The 7,488-nt window shown below is 39.4% G+C and overlaps 1 long non-coding RNA gene across 1 annotated transcript; it reads right to left on the bottom strand.

Moving 5' to 3' along the window:
* Positions 1 to 2,337: 2,337 nt before the first annotated feature.
* Positions 2,338 to 5,742, bottom strand: LOC135443345 (uncharacterized). The gene is made up of 3 exons (XR_010438977.1): positions 5,425 to 5,742; positions 4,860 to 4,913; positions 2,338 to 4,674 (listed from the first exon to the last, which is right to left on the bottom strand). It is a non-coding gene; the product is annotated as an uncharacterized LOC135443345 (long non-coding RNA).
* Positions 5,743 to 7,488: the final 1,746 nt, after the last annotated feature.

Genomic DNA, 7,488 nt, shown 5'->3' with positions numbered 1-7,488 from the left:
GTCTTGGGTCATTATTTGACTGTCAACTGAGTGAATGCACTCAGATTTGAAACCATTTCATTCCAAACCAATTCTTTCCTTTTATAAGCTTTACTATTTTTAGTTGACTCCAGAATCCACAGACTTTTTAAAGCTAATTTTGCCATTTTTCACAAACAGTAGATCTAGGTAGGTGTCAAAATGGACCCTATATAACCGTGGGCTCTGTCAGCACTAATTTGGACTTAATATAAATCAATGAGTATTTTTGATGTCTACAGTCTCAAAAAAAAGTGCAACAGAGGCTTCTGTATTTCTATACCCAGGTTTTGGCTGTCACACACAAAACTTTATTTATAAATAAAAAATGGAGAAGAACCAACAATTCCTTTATTTTCCTGAGCACTGAAATATTCATTTAATGGAAAAATGTTTGAATTCAAATAATCCATGGATGCACAGAAAATATACTTTTCAACTGAGGTTTGCCTCTCATGAGATCCACAATCAACCCCAAAATGTTGATAGATATTTAACCCCAACAGGAACAGTTGCTGATCAGTATGTTCCTGGGAAGAACTAATCTGAAAGAAGTTGATATTTCGTGGAAGGTTCTACAATTTTCATTGGAAAATTCTGGAACTTGCTCAAACTCCTCCTGTATAGCCCTGAATGTCACTAATTCTGTTCTAATTTTGAACTCATTTACCTTGCAACCTTTTTCTTATTTGCGGAAAACTGTAGAAAACATGGTATCTGCGAATTAACTTGTGTCTCAAATAGAGAAATTGTCTTGACTTGGGTTTCATTTCTAGTATTTCCATGTAATTTTTGCTTTCACTGAGCCAAGAAATCAATTAGTATTACACAATTGTGCACCGAATCACCTTTGAACTGTAATGCTAAGTGAAGAACAGAAAACCTTCTGTATTTTTCCAATCCATGTCTACAAACTTAGAGCTGGGGAGAAGTGTCTCAGCACCTTGCAAAATAGAGTACTGAATTTTATTAAGTCAATACACTTCCTACAGATTTATGTCACTATAAATAAGTTAAGTGAGCTGAGTTATTACTCAAAACACCGAAACAGAAAGTCGATGTATTTGTGGAAAAGTATTTTCTTCTTTAATCTCAGAACATTTGATATAGAACATTTGCATTTGACTGGACTTTGTATAAAAATGCAAAACAACCACCTATTACTTCCCATGGGAAATTAGTCAGCAGTCCAATAGTTCTAATGCTTAGGGTCCTTTTTTCACTTCATCTTTCTATTCCTTTATTTAATTTTATTAATTCTCATTGCACAGGTACTGTTTTAAATTATTCTTATATCCCTTTGATATTAATGCTGCTACATTCTCAGCTTTCTAGCCTACTGCCCAGAAGCATCACATTATATTCTTCTTTTGCAGTAGAAGAGACAAGCTGTCAAAAGCGAAGAGTGCAGTTTAGGCTGCCTCTGCAACTTTGTGTTAGGTAGGCAGCATAGGTAGGTAGAGTAAAGCACTTGAGGCATGTTCACATAATTTTTTACTAGATGTACAGTTGCGATATCAGGGTCCACTTAAACACGTGACCCCAAACAGTTTTTAGCCAGAATTCAGAATTTAAGGTTAGGAAAATCTTATTCTGATGTCCTGGGGTGTTTGAGACACCCTAGTATACCTGACATACATTGTGAGGCAGCAGTGTATGTCAGACACTAAGGATGAACAGCTAATTAGAAGCCCTGAGATCATATCTAACTTCATGGGTGCAAGGGGAAGTTGATGCTTCTGGCTGCATTTGCATGACAGCCTAATAATTCAGCTGTTCACCAAAGGACCTCTTTGATCTAGCTCCTCACTGTAAGAGGATTTTCACATCCAGCTTTTGTGTTCTAGGAGGGCATCTGTAGTGACAGTCCCTGGAGTGATTTGACCATGACTTAGCTTCTCTTCCTATCATCACTGAGATACATTACAACCAGAAAGGGAAAGGCAGTCAGACCAGATAGTGAAGCCTTGCCCTGTAAATAGCTGTTTGGGCATTTGGCCAGAAAGGATAATATGGGGTCAAGTCCTGCACAGTCTCTTTTTTCTCGTTTTTGTCAAAGGCCAAATGCTTAAACTACCCTGGGAGCAAACCGGTGTCTAAAAGCAGGAAATTATGTCAGGCCCTTGGAACCTGGAAATCTGAACAGTGACCATGAAGCAGGTGTTTAAAGCAGGAAAGTCATTTTAGGCACACTGAAACTCTCTGATAGAGTGAGATCACACATCTTTATGTTCCACTTATTCTCTGCCTTGAATCCCAGTCTACAGACTTAATTTTTCCTCTAGACAATGTCGAACGAAGTTGGATCTCTGACTCAGCTTTATGAATTCCATTTTTTTGAATATGCTGAGTGCATGACTTTTAAGCATTGAAGCACTGAACATTATTATGTCAAAAGCCTTTTGTTGAGTGATTACCATGGTGAAAAATACTCTAAAATTATGTTTCCAGAGTGACAGAGAAGTATTTTCATTATTTGGCTTGATGCATAGCTCCAAGTCTCATTTCCTGCTCATTATTTGCACCTTCTGCATGTAGGGATCTGTGGTACAGGCTGATAGCAAACTGTTTCCCAGGCTATAGTCACCGCTGGCTAGGTTATTCATACCCATCCTGTGTTCTGTCTTCAATTTCCCCCCCGTTTCCTTAAATAATTTCTCAGTTAATTCCAATATCAATTTTTTTTTTGTTCTCCTTTGCCCTTGTTCTTCCTTGATTTTAGCTCACTGTTTTGTGTTTTATGCTTATAAGCCAATCTACTTTTTTCAGTACTTTTAAAGTCAAGTCTCCAAAACATCTTTGTGTCTGAATGATGATACTCCTTTGTCTCCTCTTTAATTTTCTTCCCGTGTTTGGAGCAGTTGGATTATGTACATCCTGTACCAAGAACACTCTATTTTATGGTGTTTGTCTCTAACTCATGAGAGTAATTCAGCACGTCTCTTCCACTCTTCTGTTAAACACACATCCACACGTTTTCAAAATGCAGGTGTTCCATTTTATGCCATAAGCAATACATGAACAAGGGCTGATGAATGAACTTTCTTACCGCCTAAACAAAACCCTTTATTTTTGTTTGAGTGTCATAATATTGGAGAGAAGGGTTTAGGCATATGAAGGGTCTTGAGTCCTTCTCTCCTCCACTTCTGGATGGGAAAGAATGGGCATTGCTGTATGTACTGATGGTTCCCCGAGCGTGATTCCTCCCACCTTGTAATCAGAATTACTTACCTTTTGTTCCTAGTCCTCTAAAAGATACTGTCTAGAATCTGACCAGTGAAATTAGGTCCAAATGATTGGAATTTATCCAAGTCATAAATGTATATATATGAATACAATATAATTACAAAGACTTACAACAAGAAAGTGGCTTTAGTACTGCATAGATCCTAACCAGAATTTAGCTTTTTGTGCGTCCTTACAAATGAATTTTTTCTAAATCCCTACATCAACAGCAAATGGAGCCCAGTATTTTCTAGGCAAGAATATTAATATTATAAATATGCATACAAAATTTGCTATTAGCTATTGCCAAAACATAACACATGGTCTTGTTTAACTGGACATTGAAAGATTCTGCTGGAGTATACATACACATGTGTGTACTTGAAGAATGAAAGTTTGATACTTCCAGTGCTGTGTCTATCCCTCTTGATTCTGTGAGCATGGGCAATGTGTTTGAGGGGAGCTGCTGACAAGGGAAGTGGTTTGCTTTTCCATTGTCCAGTGTTGTTAACAGTCCCTTGGGAACATTTTAAGGACTGGAGAGACAAACAAAATCTTTAGTTTTCTTTGAGAGTCTGGCATCTGGTCGGGGTGGTAGGCCAAAAATGATGATGATCTTTCCAGTTTTCTTATGCATTTCTTCCTAGATGTCCAGTGTTTCAGAACTGAGGTTTTTTGCTTCAAACCGGACAATGCAATCTGCAGGTAATTAGGGTCTACCACTTTGGTGGTCAATAGTACATTCCAGAATTAAGGTGTTACTCTTGCTCATCAGGAAATGCATATTGCAGTATATATAATATTCTCATCCAAAACACCTGCCTTTTCAAAAACTTTTTTTTTTCCAAATCTTACTGAGCACATCCTTCTCAATTTTCGTTTCCAATGTGGTTGTATTTTAAATTAGACTCATTCAAACTTCTGAGCAAACAACCTTGAAGAGCCCTATGTCAATAACCTCTACACATATAAAGCAATATGCAGTTTACAGAACCTGTTTTGCTCTCCCCTGGCCAGCACAGTTCCAGAAGGCAGTGTGCAGCCATCCAGGTAACTACAGCACTGTTTATAGAGCTGACAGGTGGGCCACCACAGCATCCCAAAGCTCCAGCAGTTACAGCCTTACCCTGTCCTTTTCAGGTTCATATTAGCTTTTCTTGCTGTGGTACCAGCTTAGATGACAGCAGCAGCACACAGTTGTGCATGGGCAGGCTGCATTAACCTCTTCATTAAAATCAATGGAATTACTGTTCAGGAGATGCACAGGAAACAGAATGACAGGCACTAGAGAGCTCTAGAGCTTCGTACATCTGATGTATTTTATATGAACACTCAGTAGAAAATTTAATTACTTTCATGAGTGAAACACAGCCTAGGTAGGAGTCAGAGGTAGAAAATATTGTCTGGAATTCAGGGGAAACCATCCAATCCCTGCAGGAAAACAGAGATTACTGCATAGTAAGCAGCCCCAATTTTCAACTTTCTTAGCAGTATTCCAGCTCTTGAATAAGTAAAAATTCAATTGTGTTGGAAATTCTGGAAAGAGCAAAGGAATAATAAAAAAAGAAATCACTTGAAGAGCTAGAAATAACCTCATTCACAAAATAATGACTCACCCCTTCTTTCCAATCAACTCCTTAAATGAGATTTTATCATTGAAAATAGTTCACCTAAAAATCATAAAATAAGAAAAACCTTATTGAAAAGTTCACCCACATACCCCATAGCTAACAATTGGCTATTTATTTTCTTCCAGTTGCTTTATAAATTCCCATGGGAACAGAGATCTCTTTTTGATTTCAGGCAGGAAATATCATTCTGTCAATATGCTTGTCTAACGTACACTAAGTCATTTTTTTCCAAATAGGTGACATTTTAACATTGAATTTCATTTACACAAAGACCACAATATTAAGAAAACTTAATCATTTTTCTTGTATGAGTAAGAATCCAGATACAAGTCTGGAATGAATTTTTCAGCAGTGTTGAAGGTAATAATGGTTAGCTTCCTAAATGCTGATGTTTGAATTTTGGCCTTTTCCACTTGTGCTTGTTCAGCTCCTTGAGTAGCTGTGAGCAGCTTTATTTTTCTACTTGATATTGTTAGTTTAGTGAAGACTCAATCCAACAAAGTTCATAGGTAAATCTCAAAGCAGTAAAAAGATTCAGCAAACCATTTACTTCTATGTATTCCTTGCCCTGTTATTTTGGCAGCAGGATGATGTCCTCATTGGGAACCTTGTTTGTCAGCTTCATTGGTCCATCCCAGTCTGTGAAAACTGCAAATTCAAAAAAAAACAAAAAACAACACTCAGTGCATTTCTAAGGGAAAGTTGGACATAGGGCAGACTTGCTGTGGTGGTCTGTTCTGAGGATGCAGGACTGAGTTCTGCTCTTTACAGCCAATGCAATCACTTTCCTGTTGTCATTATGAAAGTCCCATATCTTCTCAGTGATTTCTCACGGACAGCTCCTCACAGCAGACTCCTTCACAGCACAGCCAACAAACTCCATCTCTCTTCACAGCACAACCAACAAACTCCAACTCTATCTTCACCCAGCTAACTAACTCTTTTGCAGCACTCGTCTTATTGGACACAGCTGTGGACTACTAAGGGCAGGCCTGTTCCTAATCTTTGGTGATTACTGCAGCTGAAACTCCTCAGGGGTGAGATTACCTTCTGCACTATTTTCTTACATTCTATCCCTCCACAATTTCCTATCCTCCTTATTGGACTAATCACGGTGTGGCTGGACAGGGCCCAGGCAGAAAGGGGCCTGAGGGTACTGGTTAACAGCCAGCTGAACATGAGCCAGCAGTGTGCCCTGGTGGCCAAGAAGGCCAAGGGCATCCTGGTCTGCATCAGGAGTAGAGTGGCCAGCAGGAGCAGGGAGATCATCCTTCCCCTGTACTCAGCACTGGTGAGGCAGCACCTTGAGTGCTGTGTCCAGTTCTGGGCCCCTCAGTTTGGGAAGGAGTTTGAGATGTTTGAGAGGAGACAACAAGGCTGGTGAGGGGCCTGGAACATAAACCCTGTGAAGAATGACTGAGGGAGCTGGAAGTGTTTAGCCTGAAGAAAAGGAGGCTCAGAGGTGACCTTATCACTCTCTACAACTGCCTGAAAGGTGGCTGTAGCCAGGTGGGGGTCGGTCTCTTCCTCCAGGCAGCAACTGACAGAACCAGAGGACACAGTCTCAAGCTGCGCCAAGGGGAATCTAGGCTGAATATTAGGAAAAAGTTTTTCACAGAAAGAGTCATAATGTTCTGGAATGGTCAGCCTGGGGAGGTGGTAGAGTCACCATTCCTGGATGTGTTTAAAAAAAGATTGGATATGGCACTGAGTGTCATGGTTTAGTTGAGGTGTTAGGGAATGGGTTGGACTTGACGATCTTGAAGGTCACTTCCAACTTAGTCATTCTGTGAATTCTGTGAATTCAGTCACCATTTCCCAGCCACTTAAAAGTCATTATTAGAACACAGGAAATTATGAAAATGTAAGACATTATATATCTGAGAGACAAATGATACCAGAAATACAGTTTATTGTAGCTAGAGACTGGTATAACCTTTTGGTAAGGAAGGAGATCAGTTTCTCTGCTGTGATTCTGGAAGTTATTTGCATGGATACTGGTTATGTGACACACATATTCTCTTGGTCAGTTTTATTTGCAGTGCCTTAATATGCACTCCTAGCTCAGTGACTTTAAGTCACTTCTGCATTATGAAATATGTCTGTCATCAACAGTGCACTTTCCTTGGAAAAAATGTCACTCCTTCTTTAATCCCACTTTCTAGCTAGAAAAGAAACTCAAAGTTAAGAATCCTACATTTAAGTATCTTCACAGAAGTGACTGTATGTGCACTGGGTGTCTAAGCTGCCACTGTAACCAGTGAGATATAGCCAATGTCACCAGCAGACCCTGAAGGTTCCTTCAGCTGACATTAAATCAAGTATCAGCATCCTGTCAGCTGCTTGGTGCTCTACACTCCATTGGCTAGGAGCTCTGTTCAGCAGCTCTCAGCCCCAGAGGAGGGACCTAGCATACTCCAATCTCAGGATCTGAACTCCAGCCTGTAAAAAGAGAGCACTGAGGAAGGCTCTCTAACATTCCATTTCAGAAACATGTGTGGGTTAAATTAGTTGTTATTTAAAGAGGAATGGAAGGAAGATTTAATGCCATTTTTGTAAAATAGATATTTTAGGTCTACTAGCAGTGGACAGAAAGGATTTTTCCCACCTTTCT

This window comes from Zonotrichia leucophrys, chromosome 2 (genome assembly GCF_028769735.1).
Source record: "Zonotrichia leucophrys gambelii isolate GWCS_2022_RI chromosome 2, RI_Zleu_2.0, whole genome shotgun sequence".
NCBI lineage: Eukaryota > Metazoa > Chordata > Aves > Passeriformes > Passerellidae > Zonotrichia > Zonotrichia leucophrys.
The sequence above is the reverse complement of the archived record's forward strand: the minus strand, read 5'-3'. Positions and strand labels throughout refer to the sequence as shown.